Raw genomic sequence first — 13,226 nt, forward strand, 5'->3', positions numbered from 1 at the left:
GGACCAGTAGGTGGTATGGAAGTTTTGGTGGTGGGATCCCATGTCTGGCTGCATGGTTTGAGTCCCAAACCCAGTGACATGAAAACACACTGGAAAAGTGTGTATACATGACCAAAACTTCAAGAAGAGAAAGAATAGAGAAGAAGAGACTGCAATGTGGTCACCCACCCTTTCTCTCTCTCTCTCTAGAGACTGCATACACCCTATAGCAAATAGACAAACAAATGAAAAGAACTAATACCAATTCTTCCCAAACTATTCCAAAAATTAAAGAGGAAATTAAACTCATTTAATGAGGATAACATTACCTTTATACCAAAACCAGACAAAATCACCACTACCACCATTCCCCCTAAAAAAGAAAGAAAGCTATAGGCCAACATACCTAATGAACATAAATGCAAAAATTCTTGACAAAATACTAGCAAACTCTCCAAATTCAACAACAAATTGATCATTCCCCATGTTCAAGTGAGATTCTTTCCAGGGATAAAAAAAATGGCTCAACATAAACAAGCCAATAAACAAAATATGTCACAATAACAAAATGAAGGACAAAAACCATATATTCAAAGGCTCTCAAACACAGCACTGGCCAATAGTTTAAATCCTGCCTCCTATCTTGGGTGCCACGGAGGCAGCAGTGGAAGCAGAAGTCAGAAATGAGGCTGGCATCAGTAGCTGCAGAGATATGTGCTTCAAGGACAAAGCCCTTCGCAGGACTTGACGCACTATTTAATCTGACTCAACTAAGTTTATCTTATAACTTAAGGTTTTGAAGTATTTCATATCTGTGTGTGTCCATCTTTTTTTTTTTTTTTTGAGAGGTTTTTGCGACAGGGTGTGTGCGCTCGCCAGACAGACAGAGAGAGACAGACAGACAGAAAGCGAGAAATCAGATCAGCCAGGAGGGATGGCCACACCGCAATCCCTTCTCATCCATTCTCCTCTCGGGATCTTGGACACACACGCCCGGCGTGAGTTTAAGCCACCAGGTCCGGGACTTGAACCGCAGTTGACTAGTGGGAGGCCAGTGACATAGCCATTACGCTAACTGCATAATAGTAAATGGGTTAATTCATCAAGAGTACATAACGCTTATAAATATCTATGCACCCAACTCAAGAGCACCTAAGTATGTAAAGGAAAGACTGCTGAAGCTAAAAGGAGATAGGGTGCAGTACTAAAATTGTTGGGGATCTTAACACCCCATTATCTCCTTTAGATAGATATTCTAGACAAAAAATAAGCAGAGAGATATAGGACCTAAATAATACTATAAACTGAATGGACTTGCCAGACATCTATAGAATTTTCTACCCTAAGACCACAAAATATACATTTTCTAACCTCAGCCTGGAACCTTTTCGAAGATTGAGCATATGATAGGACACAAATCAAAGCATAACAGATTCAAAGGCATAGAAATTATATCCAACATTTTCTCTGACCATGATAGAATTAAACTCTGTATTAATTTCAAGAAACACCCTCGAAAAATACACAGACATGGAAACTAAACAACCTGCTTCTGAATGACCTCTTAACTATTAGAGAAATTAAGTCTGAAATTAAAAAAAATTAATGAAACAAATGATAATGAGTACATGAGTTTCTATAATCTATGGGACATGACAAAAGCAGTAATAAGAGGGAAATTCATAGCAATTAGTGTGCATAAGAAAATAATGGAAAGGTGGCAAATAGATAACCTAACATCATGTCCCAGGGAACTGGAAAAACAACAACAACACATGCCAGGCAAAAAGAAATAATAAAGACTCACGCAGAAATAAATGAAACAGAAAATAAATGAACTATACAGAAAATAAATGAAAGCAAAAGCTGGTTCTTTGAAAAAATTAACAAGATCGACACACCATTAGCTAGACTGATAATGAAGAATAAAGAAACCAGATAAATCAAATACGTAATGATAAGTAATATTACAGCAGACACAATAGAAATACAAAACATCATTAGAGGATACTATGAACAGCTATATGCCAACAAATGAGAACATGGAGGAGATGAACAAATTTTTGAATGCATATAATCTACTAAGATTGAATCAGGAGAACATAAAAACCCTGAATAGACCCATAACAAGCCATGAGATAGAATCAGTAATAAATAACCTCCCCACAAAGAAAAGCCCAGGTCTGGATGGCATCACATCTGAATTTTACAAAACTTTTAAGGAAGCATTAGTCCCTATCCTACTTAAATTATTTTATTTTATTTATTTTTGTTTTTTGGAGAGGTTTTTGCTATAGGGTGCATGCACACGCCAGACAGAGAGAGACAGAGAGACAGAAAGTGAGAAATCACCCCCTAGCGGGGATGGCCACACCACAGTCCCTTCTCTTCCATTCTCCTCTCGGGATCTTGGGCACGCTTGCACATGCGCCCAGCATGAGTTTAAGCCACCGGGTCCAGGACTTGAACCGCGGTTGACTACGTGGGAGTCCAGCAACATAGCCATTACGCTAACTGCTGGTCCCCCTACTCAAATTATTTCTAAAGATCCAAAAGGAAGGAAACCTTCCAAATTCATTTTATGAAGCCTCCATCATCCTCATTCTCAAAACAGAAAAAGACATGACAGAAAAGGAAAACTACAGACCAATATCTCTGATGAATATAGATGCAAAAATTCTCAACAAGATACTTGAAAATCATATCCAACAACATATAACAAAGATTATTCATCACAACCAGGTAGGCTTTATTCCAGGGATACAAGGGAAGTTCAACATACTCAAGACTATAGCTATAATACACCATATTAACAGAAAGATAGATAAAAACCATATGATCATTTCAATTGATGCAGAGAAAGCATTTGATAAAATACAACATCCTTTCATGATTAAGACTCTCAGTAAGATTGGTATAGAAGGGTCATTTCTCAACACAATAAAAACCATATATGAAAAACCTATAGCTAACATACTGAATGGGGATATAAGAGCTTTTCCACTAAAAAACTGGTACTAGACAAGGCTGCCCGCTTTCTCCACTGCTTTTAATATAGTGCTGGAAGTCTTAGTGCATTCAGAAAAGAGAATAATGTAAAAGGCATTCAAATAGGCAAGGAAGAGTTGAAATTATCTTTATTTGCAGATGTCATAATGATATACTTAGAAGATCCAAAGGTTTCCATGTAAAAACTTTTTTTTTTTTTTTGGAGAGATTTTCACTGTAGGGCGCGTGCGCTTGCCAGACAGACAGAGAGACATAGAGACAGAAAGCGAGAAATCACCCCCCAGGGGGGATGGTCACGCCGCAATCCCTTCTCCTCCATTCTCCTCTCGGGATCTTGGGCACGCACGCACACGCGCCCGGCGTGAGTTTTAAGCCACCGGGTCCGGGACACGAACCGCGGTCGACTACGTGGGAGTCCAGCGACATAGCCATTACGCTAACTGCTGGTTCCCAAAACTTTTTGAAATAATAAATAAACACAGTAAAGTGGCAGGATAAAAAAATGAACATCCAAAAACCTATACCATTTCTATATACTAACTACAAGTTGAATGGAGTAGAGCTAAAGAAAGGAATCCCTTTTACCATAGCCACAAAATGTATAATACCTAGGGATAGACCTAAGGAAGTCAAAGATCTTTACAAAGAGAACTGTGAAAATCTTTAAAAAGATACTGAAAATGACATAAAAAAGTGGAAGGACATTCCATGTTCCTGGATTGGAAGAATTAATATAATCTAAATGGCAATTCTACTCAAATAAATCTACACATTTAACGTAATTTCAATCAAAATACCAGAATCATTTTTCACAGATCTAGAAAAGACAATCAATCACAGAATTTGTCTGAAATCATAGAAGACCTCATATTGCCAAAGTAATCCTGTGCAAGAAGAGTGGAGTGGGTGGCATATCACTCTCTGGCCCCAAAATATACTATAAAGCTGTGAACATCAGCTTTATAGTATAATATGTGATATTGTCATGAAAACAGACAGGTATACCAACAGAGTAAAACAGAGATCCCAGAGACAGGTATACCAACAGAATAAAACAGAGATCCCAGAAATGAACCCCAAAGCTTATAGCCAACTGATTTTTATAAAGGATACCAGTCAATTCATTGGGAAAAGGAAAACCTTTTTTAGTAAATGGTGCTGGAAAACTGAGTATCTGTCTGCATAAAGATGAAACTAAATCTCCATCTTTCACTATTAACAAAAATTAACTCAAAATGGATCAAAAATCTGAACCTAAGACCTCAAACTATAAAACTACTGGTGGAAAACACTGGGGAAACTCTGGGAGACATTGGGGTAGGAAAAGACTTCTTAAGTAGAGCATGGGCAATAATCCCTAAAGTAGACAAGTGGGACTATATCAGATTAAGAAGTTTCAGAGCCATCAGGTGGCATGGTGGTTAAGGGACTGGATTCCCACATGACCAACTGTGATTCGAATCCCAGACCTGGTGTCTTGCTTTCTCGCTTTCCCTCTCTCTCACGCTATCCCTCTCCTGTCAAATTAAAAATAAATAAATAAATACATAAATAAATTTATGTATAAAAAAGATGTTTCTGCACAGCAAAGGACACAGTAATTAGTGTGAATTGACAACCCTCAGAATGGGAGAATATTTTTGTAAAGTATGCCTCAGAACAGAGACTAATATATGGAATACACAGGGAACTAATGTGGCTTAGCCAAAAAAATATGTCTAACCCAATAAGAAGATGGGGAAATGAGCCGAACAAAAATCTTTTTAAGGAAGACATAGGAACAGTCAAAAAGCATATGAGGAAATGCTCAACATCTCTCATCATAAGGGAGATACAGATTAAAAACACAATGAGATACAAACTAAATCATGTCAGAATGGTGAAGATTAAAAATACAAAAAATGATAAGTGTTGGTGGAGATGCGGTGAAAGGAGAACTCTCCTACACTGTTGGTAGCAATGTAAACTGGTTCAATCATTGTGGAAAACAACATGGAGGTTCCTGAAAGATCTACAAATAGAAATACCATTTGATTCAGCAGTCCCACTTCTGGGTATCTACCCAAAGGACAGGAGAATGCACAGTCAGGAAAGTGCTTGCCCATCAATGTTTATTGCAGCATTATTCATAATCGCTAAGACATGGAACCAACCCAAATGTCCACAATCAGATGAATGGATTTAAAATGTGTAGCACATATACTCTATGGAATACTATTCTTCCATTAAAAAAAAAAAAAAAACAAGGAGACCCTGACACTTGATACAAAGTGGATGCATATAGAAGATTTAATACATTAAAGCAAAGCAAGCATTGTCGAGTGAAGCAAACCAGGCTATGAAAGAAAGATATTGTCTGTATTTACTTAATATATACCAACTCTCCACACTTTATGGTAGAGATCAAAATATTGGAGGGCATAAAAGCAAGTAAAAATAATTATGGATGCTGAAGACTGTGGCACAGGGGTGGAGGAGAAGGGAACAATATAGAGAAGGATAGCAAGAGAACAAATAGAGAGGCATGACATTAGTGGGAAACAAAAATGGTTTATTACCTGTTTATGGTAACATGTATAGTATTCTTAACTGGACTGGTCTGAGAATTATTTCATGTTGATTAAATTCTCTTTACAAGTCAAATGATTTATAGTGATTGAATGTTTAAAAAATAGAGTAAATAATTATTATTAACAATAATAATAATCTAAAAAATGATGAAAAACTATTTGATGATGATGACGTGGATAGTAATGTCTTTGTCTTGACTGATATGCATGGTAGTCATGGTGGAAAAAGAAATGCAATACACTGTAAAGATATATGTGATTAAATGTAATATTTAAAAATTATGATAATTAAATTAAATTAGAAAACAAACAAAAAAACTATTGTAAATTGTAATTATAATATGAAACAACCTTACATTGAAGAACTTCATGTAAGTTCATCTTTAGCAAGCTGTAATATATTACAGGAATCAGAAGTGCAGAAGACTGAAACTATTAAAGCAGACAGAAGTGGCTCAGAAGAGAACACTTATTGATCTCTTGAACAGATAGACCAAGAGTGAGAAAATAGATGGAAAAGTGAACAAGGTGAAAAGAAACTTATGGATTATATTGATGAACACCATAAACATTCAAATGAAAAACAAAACATTCATAATATCTTGGCTCTACTCACCATGGAGAAGCTTAAGGAAATTTTTTTGTGTGTGTGAGAGATTTTTGCTATAAGGTGCATGCACTCACTGGAGAGACAGAGAAACAGAAAGTAAGAAATCACCTCCCAGATAGGATGACCATTATGTGATCTCTTCTCCTCTATTCTTCTCTCAGGATCTTGGGCATCTGTGCGTACACGCCTGGCATGAGTTTCAAGCCACAAGGTCCAGGATTAAAATTGTACTCAGCCATGTGGGAGTTCAGAGCTTTAACCACCACACCACCTGCTGACCCCAGGAAATTATTCTTAAAGAGAGAAGTTCCAAAACACAACTCAATATTATGTTTCACATATTTCAAAATGAATTTTAAAATTATTTAGTTAATTAAAGCAAAGATTCAACAAGAGGACCACCCTAGAGATCCCTACAGGGATCTTCTGAAGCCCCAAATCATGGAAAATAAAGAACTCTGTAAAAAGCACTAGAAACAATGGAGATACCAAAAAGGTAGCAGGTAGCACAGATAAGAGTTATCCAAGAGTTGGGGCTCAAATCTTCCATTGCTGATAGAGAAATAAACCTACTTAGGACTTGCCTTATTCAAGAAAAGGAGCAAGTGCAACAACTTCATGAACTTCTTGCCTTGAAAGAGCAAGAATACAGTAAAGAACTTGAAACGAGGGTTTTTTTTTTTGTTTGTTTTGTTTTTTTTTAGTGATGCTGAGTTTCAGGATGCCATAGCTAAAGAACTAGCCAAAGGAGAGAGAAAATTGATGTATTAAACCAATGGTATATGGATTTAGAAAATGAATTCTGTATTGTTCTAATGGTTGAAGCCAGAAGATTTAAGAACGTTAAAAGGTTTTGAAAATACTGCAACTGAGTTAGCAAAGAGTAAAAATGCTCTTGTGTGGGCTCAATGAAAAGAAAATGAGTCTTCCTCTTTAACCGAAGATCTTACCTGTATGGCAAAGGAACAAAAATCAAAACTCGTAGAAGTTTCCAAATTGAAAGAGGAAACAGCAGCAACTTTATAGAATCAAACCAACACTCTTGAAATTTTGAACAAAGATGATAAGCAAAAGAGTATTCAGATAGAATATCTCAAGCAAGAAAAAGTTCAGTGTATTTCTGAGCTAGCAGTCAGTGAATCACTAATTTCGGGTTTTAAGGACAGAAAGAAAAGTATGGGAACATGAGCTAGCACAACAGGGATCTTCTGTAGCTCCAAATCATGGAAAATTAGAGGCCCAAATTGAAACTTTATGCAGAGAGAATGAAAAGCAAATGAAAGTGATAGTGATGCTTTAATTGAAGAAGACAGACTATAAATGAGAGGCATTGCATATCCCCACTCAATATATACTGAATGCTCAATATATACTGAATGTCTGCACTTCATGGCAGCAACTGAAAGACTGGAAGTTATAAAGTCATGCAGAGCAACTGTGGGTTCTAGAGGCTATATGAGAGGAGGGCAGGAAATGGGGGATGTCAGGTCAAAAGGGAGGGAATCAAGAAGAAAAAAGAAAGAAGCAAAACATTAAGGGACACAAAAGTGGAAAATCATCTGTTGATAATAATATGGATGGCGTTATCTTTGAATGAGCCAACATAGAGTGTACTCTAAATGGGAAAATTAATTTGGTATGTTGTAATGATACAGTATACAGTAATTGAATGTAAAAAAAAGATAAATAAATTTTTTAAAAAAAATAATAAAGAGAAAAATAATAGAGAACCAAACTGAACCACTAGTAAATTAAAAGATTGTTTACAAGAAAAAGATGAACAAATTAAAATATTACAAGAAAAGTTTCTGACAGAAAAGTGTACTCAGGAACAATTTGATAAAATATCTTCAAAAATTTATAATGTACTTGAAACATTGGAAAGGCACAATGAAAGAAAAGAAAAACTAAAGCAACAGCTAAAAGTATAGGTTTTAGAACTTAAAGAAGTTAGAAAAATTTACAGTACATTTAATTGGAAGTGGCATGATAAAGAAAAACTTGAGTCATCTTGAAATACAACTAAAAGTAGCAAGAGAAAAATTTGAAAGCAAGGAAGGGAAACAAGCAGAAAGAGTTAAAGGCATTGAATTACAAAAGGATGCAGTAGATTTTATTTCTGTAAAGTATAAACACATGCACACACAGAACGGGACAAAGAAATGGGTTATTATTTGTTGAACATTACGTGTATAGTTTTTTAAATTGAACTGGTGAGAAATGTATACATGTTGGAATATTCACTTTGCAAGCTAAATGACATATGTTATTGAATGTATAAAAGAAACTGAAATAAAAAATTGTATTAAAAAGGCTTTATTTCAAAAACACTGAATAAAAATATTGGGGAAAATTTTTTAAAAAAGGATGCAGTAGAGAAACTTCACAGTATGGATGATGCCTTTAAAAACTAAGTGGAGCAATTGTTGAAACTCTTCAAGCTGAAATAGATGTAGAAAAAGCATTTGGCAAAATTTAGTATCCCTTCATGATAAAAACTATCTACAAATTAAATAGAGGAAGGAATATGTCTCAGACAACAAAAGCAACATATGACAATCCCACAGCTTGTCTTAGCAAATGGCAAAAATGTGAAGGCTCTTTCTCTATTGAAAGTGATATTGAAAGTTCTAGCTAGCAATGGAAAAAAAAAAGTTAACAAATTAGAAAGAAAGAGTTAAATTTTTCTAGTTCACAGATGACATGAAATTAAAACTCTACTAAAAAACTTAGGCCTTATAAATTTAGTAAAGTTGCAAGATATAACATCAATATACAAAAATCAGCAAGTCAACTGGTGATGTGATGGTTAAAGCAGCTGAATCCCACATGACTGAATGCTCAGTTCACATTCCTGATCCAGCAACTTGAGAAACACACTGGGTGCATGTGTGTACATGCCCAAAATCCTGAAAGGAGGGAGACATGGAGGAGAAGGAACTGGAGTATAACCATCTCTCATGGGGGAGTGCTTTTGAACTTTCTCTCTCTCCCTTGTTTGCTCTTTCTCTCTCTGGTGAACAAATAAGCTGTCTCACAAAGCTAAAAGAGAGAGAGAGAGAGAGAGAGAGAGAAAACAGGACATTTTATACACTATTCATGAGCTATCTGGAAAAAATAATCTAGGAAACAATCTTGTTTAAAACATCCAGAAAAGTAAATTTTAAAAATGAATAAATTTAACCAAGAAGGTGAAAAGTCTCTACACTGAAAATTAGAAAACACTGATGAAAGAAACTAAAAGAGACAAAAATAAATGGAAAGATATCTTGTGTTCATTGATTGGAAGCATATTGTTAAAATGTCCATACTACCCAAAGTGATAAACAAATTCAATGCAATTTCTATTAAAATACCCATGGCATTCTTCACAGAAATGGGAAAAAAAACCCCAAAAACATAAAATGTGTGTGGAATCATAGAACACCTCACATAGCCAAAGAAATCTTCAGCAAAAAGAAGAAAATTGGAGGCATCACACGACCTGATTTTAAAATATACTGCAAAGGTTATAGTAACCAAAACAGACTAGTACTGGGATAATAACAAACACATAGTCCAATAGAACAGAATAGAGAACTCAGAAATAAAACTATGCATCTACAGTGAACTGATGGTTGATAAAGTTACCAGAAATACACAGTGAGTAAAGGACAGTCTTTTCACTAAAAAATCTTGGGAAAACTGCATATCACCATGCAGAATAATGAAATTAGACCCTTATCTCTCATCATATACAAAAAATTAACTCAAAATGAATTGTAGCTATGTAACTATGAAAGCTATGACGCCACAAACTATGAAAGTATTAGATGAAAATATAGAGGAAAAACTCCCGATATTGGTCTGGACAATGACTTTTATGATATGACCTCAAAAGCAAAGGCAACAAAAGTAAAAGGAAACAAATGAAATTGAATCAAACTTAAGAGCTTCTGCACAGAAAAAAAGAAACAATCAACACAGTGAAGACATAAACTACAGAATAAGAGAATATTTACAAATTATACATATGTCAAGAGGTTAATATGCAAAATCTATAAGGAATTCAACTTTAAAAAAAAGACAAAACAAAAACCCTGATTTAAAAATGTATGAGAAACCTTAGGGCCAGAGGGTGGCATGATGGTTAAGAGTGTTGGACTCCCACATGGCCCACTGAGGTTTGAGTTCATGACCTGGTGATTTGCTTTCTCGCTTTCCCTGTCTCTCTTACTCTCTTCATCTCTGGTCACATTTAAATAAATTAACTAAATTAAATTATATAATTCTTTTAAAAAAGTGTATGAGAGAACTGAATAGATATTTTCTAAAAGGAAACATTCAAATGGTCAATAGGTATATGAAAAAAATTTCAACATCAGTAAGCATCAAGGATGTGCAAATCAAAACCACAATGAGGTATCATCTCACTCCTGTTAGAATGGCTGTTATCAAGAAGACAAAAGGGGGACCAGCAGTTAGCATAATGGCTATGTTGCTGGACTTCCATGTAGTTGACCACGGTTCGAGTCCCGGACCCAGTGGCTTAAACTTGTGCTGGGCGCATGTGCATGTGTGCCTAAGATCCCAAGAGAAGAACGGAGGAGAAGGGATTGTGGCATGGCCACCCCCCTGGGGGGTGATTTCTCGCTTTCTGTCTCTCTGTCTCTCTCTGTCTTTTTGGTGAGCACACGCGCCCTATAGCAAAAAACTCTCCAAAAAAAATTTTTTTTTATGCAAGTCAATGAGACTCAGGAAGAAAACTAGCCCTTCTTCATTGTCTTATTCTTGGTTGCCCCTACAAATACAATGTAATGTGTCTGATGAGAAAGAACAACAGATCTGGCTCAGAATGACCTAATATAGCCTGGCATCTGAACTCCAACCAAGACATATTGGGTTGTTGGAAACTCATGATGTATTTTTTTTTTCTGTTTTTCTATGCAAAAATGCATCATGACTTTTCCAACAACCCAATAAATGGGGACTGGTAATTGAAAACACAAGGTGTGAAAAAAAGAGAAGATGACAAAACAAAAGATAGCAAGTGTTGGTGAGAATATAGAGGAAAATGGAAAATGATGAACATTTTTACACTCTTGATGGGAATACAGGTTAGTATAGCCATTTTAGAAAATGATACAGAGGTACATCAACATATTAAAAATAGAACTTTCATATGATCCAGCAATTCACTACTGGATATATATACAAAGGAAATGAAGTCAGAATGTTAAAGAAATAACTACACTCCCATGTTTATTGCAACACTAGTCACAATAACCAAGATATGGAGTCAACCTATTGGCCTATCAATTGATGACTGGATGAAGAAAATGGAATATTATAATGGAATACTGTTCAGTCACAGAAAAAATGATGAAAACCTGTCATTTGCAACAACACGGATAAACATAGAGGGCATATGTTAAGTAAAATAAAGCAGGTGCAGGAAGACAAATACTGTATGATCACACTCATTTGTGGAATCTAAAAAGTTGATCTCATAGAAACGAGAGTAGAATGATGGTTTCCAGGGGCTTGGATGATTGTGGGGAGTGTGAGAAGAATGGGAAGGTGTCAGTCAAAGGAAATACAATCCATTAGACAGGAGGAATAAGTACAAAAGATCTATAGTACAGCATGGTGACTAGTTAATGACAATATATTGTATTCTTGGAAAAGTTCAAAGATAGTGGATGCTAAGTATTCTCATTGTAAAAGATGATGTAACTATATGAGATATTGCATTTATTAATTTTTTTAGCTAGATTTAACTATTTCACAAAACACCGTGTTGTAAGAGATAAATAAATATTGTATCCCACACTGTAAAGTCAACAGAACAGGCCTGTTTCCCTTGCACAGTCTTGAAGATGGCTTCCCCACTTCTCTTCATTGTTCATCAGCTTCTGGGTGATCCTTCTCTGGATTCCCTGTCAAAGGAAGTTTCAGACATTTTTCTCATCTAAGCTATCAGTGGTCTAGGCAGGTTGGGGAGAATAACATGAGGCATCTCTATTTCTTCCCAAGAGCATTAAGGAGTCCAGAACTGTAGTTCTTAGAGGAAGATTTCCCTCTTTTCCCAGAAACCCCTGGGATAAGTCAAACCTGCCTCTTCTCCTTTTTTACCACAGGTGCCCCATAGGCAAGTGAATCATTTTCTATATGTAGACTAAACTCAAATTCATTACCAGCATGAATTAGGACTTACTAATTCATGTTAGGTTAGATAGTTACACATATGTATGCACATGCTTATGTAAGAATCTATACCTAGGGAACCAGCAGTTAGCGTAATGGCTATGTCGCTGGACTCCCACGTAGTCGACCGCGGTTCGTGTCCCGGACCCGGTGGCTTAAAACTCACGCCAGGCGCGTGTGCGTGCATGCCCAAGATCCTGAGAGGAGAATGGAGGAGAAGGGATTGCGGCATGACCATCCCCCCGGGGGGGTGATTTCTCGCTTTCTGTCTCTATGTCTCTCTCTGTCTGGCTGGCGAGCGCACGCGCCCTACAGTGAAAATCTCTCCAAAAAAAAAAAAAAAAGAATCTATACCTATGCCCTCAAAAAGCATTTATAGATACTTGTATACAGCACACTCCAGAGAACAGTCCTACAATTGAAACTTTTAGGCTCTTTTTGTCCTCTCTTCCCAGAAACCCCTGGGAAAAGTCACCTGATCAAACCTCCTGCTTTTGTTAGTTATGGCAAAGAAGGTCACATCAGATGGAAGGGCAATTTGAATGAACCAGATGTTTTTCTTTAAACTACAACCAGGCATAGCATTTGAGCAATTTTTATTTTGCAGTCATTTTTTTTTCATATCATGCAAATGCTCAAAAGTGGTCTAGGGAGACAGCATGTCTGAAAAGATGACAATTGCAAATGGCAGCAAATAGCAAACACGGTAATAGCTTGTCATGTTTAACACAAAGTTATAGCAGTGGCAAGCTGTTTAGCAGTAAGCTCACGAGCACTGAAAGGTAGTTTGCAAATAGCTAAATTCAGGCAGCTTACAGACCATTTTGGTAAAGGTTTATAAAAACAATATCTGGTGTAGAACATATACAGTA

The 13,226-nt window shown here is 36.2% G+C and overlaps 1 pseudogene; it reads left to right on the plus strand.

Moving 5' to 3' along the window:
• Positions 1-5,887: 5,887 nt before the first annotated feature.
• Positions 5,888-8,647, plus strand: LOC102477388 (leucine-rich repeat and coiled-coil domain-containing protein 1-like; annotated as a pseudogene).
• The last annotated feature ends 4,579 nt before the right edge of the window (positions 8,648-13,226 follow it).

The sequence above is a fragment of the Tupaia chinensis genome, unplaced genomic scaffold (genome assembly GCF_000334495.1).
Source record: "Tupaia chinensis unplaced genomic scaffold, TupChi_1.0 Scaffold138407_1, whole genome shotgun sequence".
NCBI classification, from domain to species: Eukaryota; Metazoa; Chordata; class Mammalia; order Scandentia; family Tupaiidae; genus Tupaia; species Tupaia belangeri.